The sequence below is a fragment of the Leptonychotes weddellii genome, chromosome 3 (assembly GCF_054177405.1).
Source record: "Leptonychotes weddellii isolate Sample4059 chromosome 3, ASM5417740v2, whole genome shotgun sequence".
Lineage (NCBI taxonomy): Eukaryota > Metazoa > Chordata > Mammalia > Carnivora > Phocidae > Leptonychotes > Leptonychotes weddellii.
In genome coordinates, this window is record NC_138371.1 from 96,516,184 (window position 1) to 96,534,591 (window position 18,408).

Here is an 18,408-nt window from a genome sequence, read left to right on the forward strand (position 1 = left end):
CTGACAATCCCCCTTCATACACTAAAAAGGGCTAGGTTGCAAAATTTTAAAATTCAGTCATAAGTGATATTTGGTAATAATTATAATTGTTTATTTAAATTAAAGTAACTTTAAAAGTTAAAGTTTCAAAGAACAGAGAGTCTGGCCTGTTTTGTTTTTGATTTGTTTAAATATTTATTTACTTATTATTTGGAAGGAGGGGCAGAAGGAAAGGGAGAGAGAATCTCAGCAGACTCCCCATTGAACATGGAGCCAGACGTGGGGCTCAAATGCAATCATGAGTTGAACTGAAACCAAGAGTCCAATGCTTAACCTACTGAGCCACCCAGGCACCCCTGGCCTGTTTTTGAATAAACTTCAAAGTGGTCCTTTGAACAAAAGTTTCACAGAAGAAGAACAAGTGTTGGGTGTTTATACTTAGCTAACTCAGAAAAAATTTAATTCTACCTCTGACTGCCCCCTTTAATCTGGTCACTTTGTCAAGTCTACCCAACCCCAACATAATTCAGTTCAGTCACCATTTGGCATTGGCTCTTTTGCCAGGCATCTGCCATTCTGCTTGGCATTGAGGGTTCAGCAATGACTGCACATGCAGCATGCTCTGGCAGACCCTCTAGTCTAGTAGAGATAAGCATGAAGATTTTCTGTGCAATTGATATTTGCTTTAGTGTAGAAGGATAGAGATATTTGCAGACCAGCTCTGGAACCAGGATGGGCTGCAGAGATGACCTAGAATTCCATATTGTACTCTGAATATTTCCTTTCATCTAATGTTTAGGTTTTGGAGAAACTTGACAGGGCAGAACACAACTGAACAACTTAATTTATCTGATAAACATTCAAAATTCATTATAGAATTTGTGAAACATATTGCTAAGGTTATAGTGAAATAGGTTAACTCCTATGTCAATTTCCCCATTGTTATAGCCTATAGAGCATTCTTCACACTCTCATTTTATTCCCTGTAGAAATGTCCCTAATTTCTATATATCCCCAGCAATATTATAGTTTTATGTTTATTCTGATTCTGAGGTTTTTTGTTTTATTTTTTTTCCTGCTGAATCCATTACTAAAGTGTCAACTCAAGGTTATATTCCCAATGGCCCCTTTTCAATCAGCCCTGCTGTTAGGCTATTTCTTTTGACTGCCACTGAACTACTCAAAACTTAGTGATGTGAGGGTGCCTGGGTGACTCAGTTGGTTAAGCGACTGCCTTCGGCTCAGGTCATGATCCTGGAGTCCCGGGATCGAGTCCCACATCGGGCTCCCTGCTCGGCGGGGAGTCTGCTTCTCCCTCTGACCCTCCTCCCTCTCATGCTTTCTGTCTCTCATTCTCTCTCTCTCAAATAAATAAATAAAATCTTAAAAAAGAAAAACAACTTAGTGATGTGAAGAGATTATATTGCAGTAATGAAAAAACTTTAAATTCAATATTAGACATTTCTATGATTAAAAAATCACCCTTAAAGGTGGTTTAAGATGGTGGAATAGGAAAATCCTGAGCTCAGTCCTCCAGTGGAACAACAAATACACAGCTATATATGGAAAATTTACTTCAAAAAGAACTTGAGAACTTTCTGAACACCTGTTCTACAACAAAGAATGGAAGGACCACATTGAGATAGGTAGGAGAAGCACAGAAACATTTGTGCCCACAACACCACCCCTGAGGTAGCAAACCACAATTTGTAAGTATCTCAAAAAACAAACAGATCTATAAATGGAGTTTCTTCTACAGAGTAACACCACACCAGGCCCTCCAACCCTCAGTTCCTACAAGTCCCCAAAACATCTGGCTTTGGAAAGCTATGAAGATTACATTCAAGAGCTGTAGAGGATGAAGTTTCTACTCTTTCAATTAGCAATAATCATGCCTTGTATAAACCTCATTGGCTATGATACTGTCACTGCTCAAAGCTAAGTTTCTGCTCTTTAAGGGCTTGTGTGCAGACCCATTTCCATCAGGACCCAACACAAAAAGCAGCAGTTTGAAAAGAGCCTAGGCTGTAAGTAAAGAAGAATCACTTGCTAAACTGCCAAAGGGGTAGAAGTCTGTTGGGACTCTCCCGGAACAGAACTCTGGCAGATGACATTTTTCTGGGCCCCCTCTACATTACCAGCACTGAGGTTGGTGGGCACCATTTTTGGACCTTCATTCTAATGACCTAACAGCAGCAGGTGAATCCTCCTGCTCCCCCACCACTCATGCAGTATTTCAGGCATGGAGAGTGAGAAAATCCACACCCCCCCTGCTGCTTGTGCTGCTCCAACTGGCACAGCAAGTGAAGAGATGTGTCCTTCCCCACCACACACCACTCATGCAGCCCCAATGGATAGATGTAGCAGGTGACAAGTCCTGCCTCCCTATGCTGCTCATGCAATCTCAACAGAGCCAACAAGTACACCAGCCCACATAGAGGACTCCCTTTGAGCATCCGATTCAAATCACTAAGGAGAATTTTGTTGCTGGACCACACAAGTTGGAAACAAGCAGAGTGAACACAAAAGACAACCAAGCACTATGTAAAGGTTAAATGATAAGGAACATCTTTTACACAGAGCCATTCCTTCAAGACAAAGAGAGATAGCTGTTTCACATAATACACAGAAACACGGAGAATCAAGCAAAATGAAGAAATAGAGAAATATGTTCCCAATAGCACCTAAGTGATACAATAGAATGGATCAGTGACCTAGAAGACAGGGTAATGGAAACCACCCAAATAGAACAGGAAAAAGAAATTAATAATAATAATAATAAACAATAATATCTTAAGGGATTGGTGGGACATCATCAAATGTATTAACATTTATTTTATAGGAGTCTCAGAAGAAGAGAGAGAGAAATGGGCAGAAATCTTATTTGAAGAAATAATGGCTAAAAGGTTTCTTAGCCCAAGGAAGGAAATAGACATCTAGCTTAAGAAAGCCCAGAGAGTACTAAGCAAGATGAATCCAAAGAGATCCACACCAAGACATATAATTAAAATGTCAAAAGATAAAGATAAAGAAAAAAAAAACTTATAAGTAGCAAGAGAAAAATAACTAATACAAGGAAAACCCTGCAAGACTATCAGCAGATTTTTTCAGTTGTGACTTTGCAGGCCAGAAAAGAATGGCATGATATATTCAAAGGGCTGAAAGAAAAAAAAATCCAACCAAAAATACTATACCCAGCAATATTATCATTCAGTATTGAAGGAGAGATAGTTTCCCAGATGAGCAAAGAGAGTTCACTGCTATTAAACCAGCCTTACAATAATTGTTTTTTTTAATTAAGATTTTATTTATTTATTTGAGAGACAGAAGGAGAGAAAGAGAGAAAGCATGAGAGGGGGGACGGTCAGAGGGAGAAGCAGACTCCCTGCCAAGCAGGGAGCCCGATGCGGGACTCCATCCTGAGGCTCCAGGATCATGACCTGAGCCAAAGGTAATCACTTAACCAACTGAGCCACCCAGGCGCCCACCTTATAAGAATTGTTAAAGGAATTTTTTTAAGCTACAAAGAAAAGGATATAACCAGGGACGCCTGGGTGGCTCAGTCGTTAAGCGTCTGCCTTCAGCTCAGGTCATGATCCCAGGGTCCTGGGATTGAGCCCCACATTGGGCTCCCTGCTTGGTGGGAAGCCTGCTTCTCCCTCTTCCTCTCCCACTCCCCCTGCTTCTGTTCCCTCTCTCGCTGTGTCTCTCTCTGACAAATAAATTAATAAAATCTTAAAAAAAAAAAAGGATATAACCAGAAAATATATGAAAGAAAAGAATCTCACTGGTAAAGTAAATATATAGTAAATGTATTGGATGTAACCACTTATATAGCTAGCATGAATGCTAAAGGCAAATATAGTGAAATCAACTATAACTATGATAATTAAGTAAGGGATATACAAAATAAAGAGATGTAAAAATATGACATCAAAAACATGAAATGTGGCTGGGGGGAGTAAAAAGCAGTGCTTTTTTTTTTTTTAAAGATTTTATTTATTTATTTGAGAGAGAATGAGAGAGAGCACATGAGAGGGGGGAGGGTCAGAGGGAGAAGCAGACTCCCTGCCGAGCAGGGAGCCCGATGCGGGACTCCATCCAGGGACTCCAGGATCATGACCTGAGCTGAAGGTAGTCGCTTAACCAACTGAGCCACCCAGGCGCCCAAAAAGCAGTGCTTTTATAATGTAGTTCAACTTAAAATAGACTGATTGTATTATATATATTATGTATACAATATTAATATATATTAAATACACTACATGTTATTATATATTATATATTTATATATTATACTATATATGCTATTATGCTATATTATGTGTGTATGTGTGTGTATGTGATATTATATATAAACCTCATGGTAATACAAACCAAAAACCTGTAATAGATACACAAAAAAATAAGAAAGAAATCTAAACATAACACTAAAGAAAGTCATTAAACTGCAAAGGAAGAGAACAAGAGAAGAATAAAGGAACAAAGAAGAACTACCAAAAAAACCCCCAAAACCAATGAAAATAAATATATATATATATTTCATTTATATATATGGAATGTTATATTACTCAGCCACAAAAAAAGAATGAAATCTTGCATTTGCGACAATATGAATGGGCTTAGAGTGTATTGTGCAAGTGAAATAAGTCATACACAGAAAGACAAATAGCACATGATTTTATTTATATATGGAATATATAAAACAAAACAAACAAACAAGCAAAACAAAACAAGAACAGAAACATTGACAGAGAGAACAGACTGATAGCTTCCTGAAAAGAGGTTGGTGGGTGGGTGAAATGAGTGAAGAGGTTCAAGAGGTACAAACTTTTAGTTATAAAATAAATTAGTCATGGGATGTAATGTGTAGCATGGGGAATATAGACAATAATTTTGTATTAATTTTGTATGTTACAGAGGGTAACTAGACTTATAAGGGTGGTCATTTTGTAATGTATATAACTGTCAAATCACTACACTGTGTACCTAATACTAATATAATACCACATGTCAATTATACTTCAATAAAAATTTCACTGTCATTTCCCAAATTCAGAGTATAGATTCTTGCATGTCCTCTCCTCCCCATGTTTCAGTCCTCTCTTCTAATCCCCAGGCTTCAGTACCCATTTCTAGTTGGATGATTTGTTCATATATGAATCTTTGTTCTTTTATCTAGACTAGATATAACTTAGGCTCCTAGAGTTTTATCTACTCCCCCAAGCATCATTTAATAATATTTCTAAAAGAAAGAGAAATTCTGAGCCCTAACTTCAAGATCATATACAGTTTTACTTTTCTACAGTGTGTAAATAAACAGATGACTTAACAATAACAGTCACATATATACCTTGTCTCCCAGATGGACTCTATTTTCTTTGTGAATGATATTCATATTTTAAACTCCTTTGAATCCTATATTTCATTTAAAATAGCACTCTAAACACACTACTCATGGAAGGCGGAGAATGTTCTGCATGCTAAGAGAACATATGCTGTCCTTTCGGTTGCAACAGCAGAATGTAGGGGGTAGAATCCTATAGAAAAACAAGCTTTTGAGTTAAGTTCTATTAGCTGTTTATTGTATGAGAGAGAGCCTGCTGAAATTATTCAAATTAGCCAATCCTAAAATGCTTACCCTGCCTTACCTGTTTTTCCTGCATAAATCACAACTAAAGCTCTTAATCACAGTTCTCCCTTTTCCTTCTGCCTTATATATAACCAATCCTGGTGATTCCCCGTTTGCTCCATGACCCCCTTCCACCCCCATGCCATGATATTCACTCCTCCTCTTGGGATCTGTGAGTAAGCAAACTATCTTTTTAATGACAATCCTTTCCTGATCTATTGTTCTTACTATACCTCAATTTTCTAGTAATACACTTTATTTTAAAACATACTGTCAGCATAAACCAGTGAGGTACCAATGGGAACCTCTGATTCCTCCTGTGCCATTAAGCTAATTAATCCAAGTTGACTTTTTCTCTTAACTAGATTTCTGAAAATGAATTAGACTGGCCTATAATTATCTGATTTATTTCATTTATGAAGAACACTCAGTATTTGGTTTCTTGTTGGATCTTAATATTGTTATTTTTATTATTTTTGAATATATAATGATCACACAGGCTCTAATGGAACTGAAACACCAGTAGGGGAGACACACACACATGTGTGCATGTGTGCGTGTGCACACACACACACACACACAAAACAAAGATGTGGGTATATGACATACCAGAGAGTTGGTTTAAGAAGAGCTTTGTTGCAAAAAAAAAAATAGAAAGCAATAAAACATGTATATTCTTCTAAAATCCACAGAACTCGGCTCAACTGGCATAGTTTTGATATGAAATTTGATAATAGACACATTTATACTGATTAGTGACCAATTTCCCATGTTAAACATACTTGGAAAGAAAAAATAAGTATCTAACTTAGCAATAATACAATATTAGGATACTGAAGTTGAAAATGGAACTAACTAGAAATGTAATAAAATATTTCTTCTTTAATGTATTGGAGAGATATTATAGTGCATGTAATATATAGTCAATGTGTAGGAAATACCATATCATTCATTTGTTCACCTATGAAATATTTACTAAGAAGCTACTGGTTATACATATACGGGATATGATGAAGAGTCAGAGTTCCCATGTGAAGGCATTTACAACAGAAGGGAGGGTATCATATAGAGACAGACACATCATTACAACACAAGGACAGCCACACATAAAATGTCCTTAAGGAGACACCAAGAAAGGAAATTAGAGTAGACAGGGGAGAGTCCTAAAGGCTTTCTAAAGGAAAAGTTACTTGAAAGGAGTCTGAAAGAAGTAAATGGCATTATTCTCACCGAGATTCCTGCCACACCTAACACCTAAGCAAAAGAGACAGGCTGAGAACACAGGAAATGAGAAGACTAGGAATATCTCCTAGAGAAATTTTTTTGTATAATTTCCTAATCAGAATCTTAGCAACTTATTCTTCCTTTTAGAGATAAAGATTTGCTGAGACCTGGGGAGGTCAAGTGACTTGCTAAGGGCTACACAACTAATTAGCTCCTTAGCCAGAACCAGACTTCCTGCCTCCTAACTCCACAGCATGTGGCAGAAACCGAAGCCATACAGAAAAAGTAAAAGGACTATAACATAATGGTGAGGTATTTTAGGGACATGTTCTTATCCTTGAGTCTTTTTCAAGGCTTTGTGCTGCCAAATGTGTTTGGGAATAGATTCATTTCCCTGTCCCCATGTATTCTCAGAAGGTTACATGTAATTGACCCTACTAGGAGAAACCCACAGGTGACAGGAAAGCATCATTGCAAACAAATCAGCTCACATATGGGGTCACTAAATAGAGAAAACAAAACTTTAAATCAAGGTTATAAGAATTTTTTAAATAGTCAGAAACTTAGACAACAAATATCACATTGACTTAGTAGTTTCTTCTCTCATTCTTTCCAGAATATATGTTATCACAATAGAGGAAGATATTTTTTTCTTTCTGTTTTTGCCTAAGGAACTCACATAGGGACAGGAAGTATAACTTTAGTTTTGTTAGTTGTGGCTTCAAAAAGCTAAGGCTAGTACATAGGTTTCCCTTACCTAAATAGCACTTTTATTAATCAGTTAAAGCAGTCACTCAGAAAATAGTGATTGAGTACTTACCAGTAAGACTTACATTGTGCTACCACTTGAGATAGACCATTATTAAGCTCTCTCTTCATTGAGAGCTTAATATCTCTTATGGTTGGAGGGAGAAAAACATAAAAACCAAAGACCAGCCTATCTCTCAGCCTGTGAAATATCCCACCTCCATCAGCCTTAGTTGGGTTTACTCTAATGATTGCTTTAAAATTCAACTCAGGTATCACCTTCTTTCTTGGCCTACCCATCCCAAAATGTGTCATGTGTTCTTCTGTGCTCTGGACATCACTCTTATGTATTTCAATAGTACTAACTGAATCAGACTGTGATCATAGGTGTCTTTCTTTCTCATTAGATTGTGAACTCCTGAAGGTCAAGAAATATATTTTATTTTATTCACTTTACATATTGAATAAAATAATATAAAGTGTTGTAGATGTCTAAACAATGATTAACTGAAGAAAATTAAACACCTGACCAATAGCTGTACAATTTATATAGGTGGGGATTGTGTCATATTCATGTTGGCATCTGAGACAATTCTGAGCTTCATACAGAGTAGGAACTCAATAATTTTGATGCATAAATGTGAATGAATGGAAGGCAAACTGAGGGGGGGAAATATTATATGTAACTGATAATAAAGAAGAAAGATGTTAATGTTAACTAAAACAACAACAACAAAGGAAGTTTATAGATAATGAGAAGGTATTAACTGAACCTTGGAAGACCCTAGATTTGGATGGACATTCAAGGAAAGGGTCAGGAACTTCAAGTGGGAGATAACTAATATAAAGATACATTAGTGAGAATGAACCCAGAATATCTGAAGATTGGTCTATTAGAATATTGCCATAAGGGTTGGGCAAATATGAACAGGCAAATCTACACAAGCTTCACATGCCATATCTTACAGGTCCTTAATGATATATTATGTGAAACATTAAATAGATACAGATTAATACTTACATTTTAATCAATCAAGCACAGTTATTGCCTAGTGATGCAATGACAAGTTTCTACAACAGTCTTTCATGAGGTTAATCTCTACTCTTTTAATTAACGCTAAATGGAGATACAGATTTGTTAATAGACTTTTCACACTCCACAAGATGTAGCAATGTGGAAAATTAGCAATTAATAAAATTTCTTTGGAAATATTATCTAAAAATACATAAGGTTTCATGAATATGACTTAGGCACTGATATTTTGGTTCAATCATGTAACTTCTGCTAGTCAATTAAAGAAATTTACCAAACCAGAAGATTTTGACCTTGCCTATCCATGACTATATGATTTGACTAGGTTATTTCCAAGGATAGCAGAGTAACTTCCTCCAGAAAAGCCAGCATATGCATTGGAACCAGATGGGTCTTCTTTCAAATACCTGCTTCACGACTTACTATTACAGAAGATATTTAACACGTTTGAGATTGAATCTCATCTGTAAATGCCTACTTTGTGATACTCAGCTCAAAGGATTACTGTCAAGATTAAAAGAAATAATGTATACAAACTGTTGAGTATAGTATCTGGAAAATATTGGCCACCAATAAATGCAATTATTTTTCATAATTCATTTATTTTATTTATTATAATTCACTTATTTATTGACATTCATGTATTTCTCCATTCATATATTTACTGTCTGATAACCATGTGTGTTTAGTTCTGTTGTTATGTGCTAGTGCTACATCACTAAATTGAACAGACAAAATCATTCCTACTCTCCTTTGCTTATATTCTGTAGGGGAGAGGGAAAGGAAATAACAACCCCAGTGAGATAAAGAAGTAAACCATATAGTATCTAATATAAATGGTAATTACTGGGGAAGGGAGATAAAGCAGGGGAAAAGACAGGGAGTGTCAGAGGCAGAGGGGTTACAATTTTAAATAAGGTAGTCAGCAAGTAACTCCCTAAAAACTGACAGTGAGCCCACACTTTTAAGAGGATGAAAGAATGAGCCATTCAGGTGTCAGAGAGAACATTCCAGTCAAAGAAAAGACAATGCTATAGCACTGGGGTTAGCCAGACCTCATCTAAAGACAGCAAAGAAAATGTTGTGGTTGGAGCACAGGGAGCTGGGGAAACCTGAAGATGACTTCAGAGAGGGAGTGGGGACAGCCAGTTAAAAAATTAGTGGCTTTGGCTTTATTTCTGGGTGACATGGGAAGAGTGGAGGAAACTGAGCAGAGAGGTGGTGTCACCTGACAGCTGATAGGTTTTAATATGGTGGTTCTGGCTGCCTTGTGAGAGCAGACTACAGGGAGCAAGAACTCTAGTTATGATCAGGGTGGGGACAGTGGAAGGACTAAAACGGGTCAGACTCTGGATATAGTGCAGATATACTCAATGTAGAATACGAGAAAAAGAACAGTGTCAACAGCGACAGCAAGGTATATTTGTCAGGGCAACTGGGTGGCTCAGTCATTTGAACATTTGACTCTTGGTTTCGATGAAGGTCATGATCTCAGGATCCTGAGATCAGCCCCGCATGGGGCTCCACCCTCAATGGGGAGTCTGTTTGAGATTTCCTTTCTCCCTTTGCCCCTCCTCCCACTTGCATGCTCTCTCTAAAATAAGTCAATAAATCTTCATTAAAAAAAAAAAGTGATAACATGGTCTTTGGTCAAAGCCACTAGAAGAAAGGAATTGCCTTAAGAGGTATACGGAAAACAGTGGAAGAAACAATCACATCCTTCTGCAACCCTCAGGCCTCCCTCCCAAAACTGCAAATTCTGCAAAGGCTATATTATGTCTGTATTTCACTTGTATCTCTAAGAGGTCCAGAAAAAGTGTTGGTCTCATATAGCCAGTGGTCGATAAATACTTGAACAGAACAAAACTAACTTTTGTTATAGTGTCTCTATGGCACCATACTATGTGCCATATACACATAAGAACCTCATATACATTATTTCATTTAATGTTTGAAGTGTTCGTGACATTGTTTTACTACTAAGTAAAACTTGAGACTCTTGATGATCTGTCTACACATTCCATTAAAATTGTGAGTGACTTTTGGCATCGGAAGCATATGATGTTATTACCGAAATGTTTCCCAGAACCATAGAATAGGAATTTTTTGTTTCAAGCCCTAAGAATCTGAATTTTTAACAAGGGCATATGATGATTTTAATACACTCCCAAATTTTAGAATCACTATTTCAAAGCATAGCTGGCTGAATGATGGATGATTGTAAAAGAATAAGGGGATAGTATAGATGATCCTCCCTAGTAACTATAATTGCACTCCGTTATTGCTATAGTTCTAGGCATCACTTTATTTTTATTGCAGATGTATGAATATGGATGTCTCTAGAACATATCTGCATATAGCTTTTTACTTTATCACTGAAAGTTGTGTCAATGTAGGTAAGTGACAACCTTTAGAATAATGCATTCTAGATTTTATAAGAAGATTATATGCAAAGTGTCTAAACCACACCCTCTATTTACAGGTGAGCAAAAGTAATTCGCTTACCAGGTAAGATATTGTTCTTTTAGATGAAAAACACTTAAACCCACAAGTGATATCTGTTCTTGATATCATTTTATAATAATCAGTGTTTAATAGATAACATTGGTAGTTTTTTCTTTAATGACAAAAACTTTTGACAATTTCAACCCGAGAGAAGGCATATATTTTCTTTTTAAAAACATCAGAATTGAGGATTGACTTTTGGGGGAATAAAGAATTCATGATAAAGAAACAGAAGGGAATTATTACTTAAATAAAATTTAAAAAAAACAGGAACTATATTTAGTTTTGTTATTCAAACTGCTTTGTTAATCATTCCCTGTCTACCACCCACCATGCTCACTCATTGTTGAATTAGAAAACCATAGGCGTATCCTGGCTGCAGATTTAGCTCTGCAAACAATCCAGATAGTTTTGATAAAATTAGGGATTTAATGAAAGGTATTCTATTATGCTCACCAATGAGAGTCTAAGATTGGAAGATCAAGTACAGTTTGTGCCTGTGGCATCTTTTTCTAGAGTTAGATCAACTTCAGCAATGATTTAAGTCCTTTCCTGTACATTATAGTTTCCACTGAACTAGATCTTTATACATTCACTAAAGCAGACTTTTCTAATTTGTGTTCTAAGGGACACTAGTTCCAGATAATGCCCTGAGGTCAAGAGAATATAGAAAATATGTTGTCTCTTAGAGTATATCATACAGTCTAGCAAAATAAAGGGTCTGAGACATCCTGCAATAAATGCATATGTTCGATTTTATTGAACTCAGTGTTACCCAATCTTATTGTATCATGGAATCATTTGCCACCCAACAGGGTAGCAAAATGGAATATCATGAAAAGCACTTGGGAAGCACCATTCTTAGCTTAATTTATAGGTAACTTTGACTGTTAAGTATCAGAAATATGCTGGAATATATACAGTTGCCATATCACTTCAGAACTACAGGGATTTGCCAAGTATTACTTCTCAAGATTAAATGTTCTATAAACTTATCATACTGCCTATAGTCACTGATTCTACTATGTTCCAGCCACTTTGGTAGGCACTGGGGATGCAGTAGAGAATATAATCTCTCAGCAAAGGACAACAATAGGGGAAGGGGTGACAGTTGACAGTTAACAACTAGAGTTGTGATAAGGTTTAAAACAAATAATGCATGTGAAGACCAGTGTCTGGCAGTTGGTATATGCCCAACTGTTATTTTCTCTCCTTTCTCCTTCCCTCAATATTGAGAAGTAGCAATGAATGAAGAGGTGAGCAATAGACATTAAAAAAGGTCTTGGTAAGAACTTAGTACCAACTCTCAGAAATGTGTCTATGGAAAATAAGCAGAGAACTCAAATTCAGAGGTGGACATGAGGTGGATACTTAGTAGACTCAGGACCGAAGATATGTGCATGGCAATGTTGTCCCAAAAAGGACTGCAGGTAGCAGTTTGGAGGCAGGAAGGAAGCTCTGTCATCCCCATTCCTTGCCTCCGCCCCTCAGTATTAGAAAAAAGATGAGATTTCTAGTCAAGGATATTAATAAGTGAAAAAAGAGATCTAATTTTGTGAAAATGTAGCAGCCAAGCCAGGAAAGGTAATCTTCCATTTACTGAAAGAAGAGAAGATGATCAATGTATGATTCACATGGGCTGACCTGATATGGAGACCATGGATACTGACTTGCCATTTCCTAAAAGTCCAGAGTCAATCAACATCATGCCTGGGACAGAACTCCAGGTAGGGGACCAAAGGACCTCCAAGCCATTTTGCTGATGTTGATTTGTTAAAGCATATCAATTGGCTCTAAGATCTGTGACTGTCAACCCATCAGGAGAAAAAAGAAGTCAAACAGTCCAAAACAATGAGCTCTAAACTTGTAGACTCTAAGCTTGAAGTGGGAGTAGTTAAGGTTATAAAGAAAAGTCAGGAATAAAACCAAAATGTTGTAGTCCCCTGAGACAGCCTATTGGGGCTGGTTTCTGCTTTTTATCCCTGAGTGTCCTGGGTATGCACCTGCATGAGTGCACACATGCACAGTGTGCATGCGTGTGCATGCACACACACACATACACATTCTGAAACCAAAGGAGCCTGGTGCTGTTCCTTTAGCTGTACCCCCATCATAAACTTTAAGCAAGTTTCCCCAACTGCCCTAGATACAGTGTCCCATGAAGGGGTTATTTGGTGACTCAGTTACGTGAAGAATTATTTTTTAACATATAGATTGTTGGCAATTCGTTCTTCTTCTACCAAAGTAGGGGACAAGGCAGATTTTTACACATACCTACCATATTTTCTTTTCTTCAAGATATGTTACTGTATCAAACAAAAGTGGTCAGCAAAAAAACTCTTGTTTGCTAGGTTTGCAAAATAAATATGATTTGACAATGATATATTTCTATTATTCTCTTTCTCTTCTAATTGCTATATGTGTAGCTCAAGTTGGGGAGAGGGGGTCTAGCTATTACCCCCAACTTCCTAAATCCCTCTACTTTGGATGTCTACTCAGGCATCTCCTCTTCATTGATGCGTCTGTTTTAAAAATTCTCTTCCCCTTCTCCCCACTCTCAAATGTTCATTTCTTTGGTAAGGTGTTATAGAGAAATATGGTTGATTAAAATAGTTTGTGTTAAGGTGTGAATGACTCATAACTCATTTGATGCACAAATGGGTGTTGCATCTTAATGAACACGTTTCTGGCAATGATAGCGGACATAAAGTATTTCATATGAGAAAGAAGAAGAAAGAACCTGCCTAGAATTTTCTAAACTTCATTATTTAATACAAGTGTTCATTTTTAGTCTAGGTCTTCACAGCTGGTATGAAATTTGAGGTAACTTTAAAGGAAAAGAGAGGGGATAGAATTTGGGTCTAGAATGATCTATATAATCACTTCAATTCTGTTTTATTTGGGCTTCTCATAAATGGCTTTACCAAGAAAAACTTCTGCAAGAAGCAAACATTAACAATTCCAACAGAGCAGTGAAACTCTAAGAAGTATAACTAATGGAGAATCCATACAGAAATAATGAGCTATGAGTTTCAATTGTTGTCAAGCTAATGCTGCATCCTTATGACAGAAACACTAATCAAGTTTAGAACATCCCATTCATTTCCAATTTTTTTTCTTAAGTAACCAAATTAATCACCCATACAATATTAAATCTCTTGTTCATTATCCATAAAATGTTTTGCTTTATTTTTGGATAGAAGTTGCTGAAATTAAACAGAGAGTGACACATAAAGCTATAACTAGTTTTCCTGTAAATGGATATCTTAGTATGGCATTTATTTTCCCTTTCTCAAATACAGTTGGCTTCACACACATCATAATTCCTGCAGGGAATTCAATTTTGATACTCAAAACAGAAACATTCCTGCAAGTTTTATTGTCCTGTATTATCTAGTGTGATTCTCATCTTCCCAAAAGTTCAGCCACTTTGCTAGAAAAAGGACCAATCCCCTTGAATTGATTATCCTCTCGTTAATTTAAGCGTGAGTGTGCATGTGTAGGTTGGGTATTTAATAGAGGATCAGACTTAGAGCTGGGTCAGAATCAGGACTGTGAATCCATATCACTGAAACTAAATCAGGATCTGATTCTTTGGGCTATCACAGAGCATACTGGAGATTAAGGGGAAGGAGGTGAAGTGGATGGCAGAGAAGGAAACTATGTTTTTGTAATAGGCTTGAGATAGATGAAGAAAGCTTACAAATCAACCTATGCTGCAAATAGAGGGCATGGGGTTGACCTGGTTAGTGCAAGGGATATAGTCAAGAGACGGTATCCTTTCTGCAAGGCTGTGTGCTGGTGAGATCATCTTGGAGAAAGGGCCAGGAAACCCTGCACGTCTGATAGTGAGGCAAGATTACTGCTCAGAGTCAATGATTACTGCACCTTCGCAAATAATATAAGCAAATGAAAGGTATAAACTTCCATTGTATATCTATGATGACTTTCCAAATGACTCTCTCTCTGAGGCTGTAGTTACTGAGAAAAGGAATGGTTAGTCATAAAAAGAATTTCATACAAGCTGTTTCCCCAGATAGTATATCAACTACCTGGAGAAGAGCTATTTGTTGACTTGAATACTCATATCTGCCATGATCAGCATCTCTCTTCACAGCATAGAATACTGTGCAGCTCTTGTCCTCTTTGTTTACTTGTTCTTAATGTTTCATGTCCTTACCAGATACAGTCTTTCTTTAGTTACATTAAGCTTATCACTTAAGCTATAACCAAGTAGCTGTGTCTATCCATTTAGGAAATGCTATGAGTCTTCCTAGGTATTAGGAATTTACTTTGGAGAAATGGCAACAATATTTACTTTATCTCCAAGAGTTTGAAGAGCACTTACTTTTATCTCCAGATGTTGCTTTCAGAGGCCCAAATCCTCTAGTTACTAAACAATGTTATAGACACTCAGATTTCCAGTACACTCAGAGTGGCCAAATCTATTGACAGAGTACAGGGTGTTCCATTTTGGACACAGAAGTTTAATGAGCAACATCATACACTGCCCACTGACCTCATAAAAGCATCAAATATCATTAGGCTTTCATTTGGCAGCCCCTTTGCAGGGTTGATTGCCATGAGAAGTTCAGAGAGAACCTCAGGCTATTGGATTATGCTGGAAAATGTCATCCACAACTGGTAACACCATAAAATATGCTAACCGCAGCTGGGCCCCGCTGAACCTTAGTATCCCTTTTATTCATCTCCAGTTGGCTTCTCAACATACCTCTGGCAAAGGGGTTTCACTATTTTCAATGCTAAAATCCTCTCACTCGCCACAGATGGAAAACTTACTAATGCTTCCCCAAGACTACCAAGGCCTTTTCTACTTCAAAATGATCTTGTCCATTTTATCCTTCCTTCAATCCTTCAATCCTTCTTTTCTCTACCCTCCTTGGGTTTTCTGCTGTTTCCTTCCATTTTTATTTAAATTTAATAAGCGCTTACTCTGTGGTTTCTTAATCCAGGGGTTTATAATCTAATGCAAATTCTCTTCTGTCTCTAAGTAAATGCCCCTCTTCTTTCTAAAATGAGAATTAAAGACTTAAATCAGGTGTAATTTCTTCTGAGAAGTGTTCTCTGAACTATCTAGGCTGACTTGGATTCTCCCTTTCTGTGCAGTCAGAGACCACATGCTGACTCTTAGCAAACTCAACTGTAATTACCACTCACTGTTACATGGCTGGCTCCACTCACTTGTGATCTCTTTGAAGAGACTAGCTGGCTGCCTTTGGTTATTCTTATGCTTTTTATAGCATCAGGCACAGAGCAAGTTCTCAACAAATATGTGTTGGATCACTAAAACACACACAAAATCAAGCAAAAATTATTTCTGATCTTTCTCTATACTTTGTTCATAAACAAATTATTCCTGTCTTTACCTGGAACACACCCCATCTTCCTACCATCTTCTTTTTTAGTTCAATATGTGCTTATTCTCCCCCCCCATTAAAAAGACATCTTCCCAATCCTCCTAATAACTCAAAATATACTTCATCACTTGGGAGAATAATTTCTATTTGTTCTCTCCACTTTATCACCTCTAATTCACCATTCTACTCCAGTGGCTTCTCAAACTGTATTTCCCAGAAAGGCATCATTGACATCTCCTGTAAACATATTACACATGCAAATTCTTGTTCTCTATCTAAGAACTAGCAGATCAGAAACTCTAGGGTGGGACCCAGCCATCTATATTTTAATAAGTTCTCCCTGTGATACCAAAGCATGCTAATGTTTGAGAACCACTGTTTTTTAATTTTTTCCCCATACAATTAAAGACCTTGATTTTGTTGTCAAATTAAATGCAACTTTTTAGTTTTCTTCCTAATGAGTATTTAGAAAATATTCATAGAGTTCAATAATACATCATACAGTATAAACAATGACATACAGTTAAAATAGCACTTAGAAGAAAATTTATACCATTAATTGAAATTATTAAAAGATTGTTTCTTATTTTTCTCCATAAGTATTTGGAGTGTCTTTTTTTAAAGATTTTATGTACTTATTTGACAGAGAGAGAAGCAGGCTCCCTGCTGAGCAGGGAGCACAACATGGGACTTGATCCCAGGACCCTGGAATCATGACCTGAGCTGAAGGCAGACGCTTAACCGACAGAGCCACCCAGGTGCCCTAGAGTATCTTTGTTTCTATATATTTGAAAGAAGTTTTTATTGGTTTCTAATTTTCTTTCATTGTGATCAGAAAATAAGATCTATATAAATATCCTTTGTTATTTTTGATATTTTCTTTGTGACCTAGTACATGATCATTTTTCCTTTTGTGCTTGAAAAGAATGTGTATTCTATAAATTGTTGGTTATAGTTCTCTACCTATGCTGTATTAGGATTGATGATACGGTTGTTAAAATCTTCTATAGCCTTACTAGGTTGTTAGGTTGTTGTCATATGGAAGTTAATATTACTGACAATAATATTAATTGTGAATTTGTTAATTTCTACTTCAAATTCTGTTATTTTTTACTTTGTGTAGTTTGATACTATATTATTAAAATTTTATATTTCTTATATTTTATTGGTACATTATTTTTAGTATTTAGCCCCCACTTTATCTGTAAATATATTTTGCCTTACTATTATTAATATAGCTATGCTAATATCTTGATCATTATTGACTTGTTAGATCTCTTTCCTTTTATTTTTGTGTGTGTGCTTTAGAAGAAATTAGTAATGTGAATTCAGTCAAGAAGTGCTTAACATAAAGAAAAAGCATTCTAATTAAAAAAGAAAAAGTTTCTTTTTGGTAGAGGTGACATAAAATGAAAAACAAGGCATTATTATGGCAAGAGGAATAAAAGTTAAAAATAGAATGGAAAGATGGGGGACGTGGGTGGCTCAGTTCAATAAGCCACTGACTCTTGAGAGAGAGAACATGCATGTGCACAAGTGCACATGAGTGGAGGAGAAAATAGTATGGAAAGATGGGGCACCTGGGTGGCTCAGTCCAATAAGCCACTGACTCGAGAGAGAGAACATGCACGCACACAAGTGCACGTGAGTGGAGGAGAGCAGAGGGACAGGGGAGAGAGAATCTTAAGCAGGTTCCATGCCTAGAGTGGAGCCCATTGAGGGGTTGGATCCCATCACCCTGAGATCATGCCCATGCATGTTCTCTTTCTAAAAAAAAAAAAAGTAAGGGAAGAGATGGGTGTGCTAAAAATGAAAGTGCTGAAATAGAAAAGAGCCTTGAAATGATTAAAGTAAAGGCAGAGGAAAAAGACAAATAGATTAATAGAAATAAACTATAAAATATGTCAGGA

The 18,408-nt window shown here is 36.7% G+C and overlaps 1 pseudogene; it reads right to left on the minus strand.

The window, feature by feature from the left end:
* Positions 1 to 1,795: 1,795 nt before the first annotated feature.
* Positions 1,796 to 1,919, minus strand: LOC115940411 (U4 spliceosomal RNA; annotated as a pseudogene).
* Between the last annotated feature and the right edge of the window lie 16,489 nt (positions 1,920 to 18,408).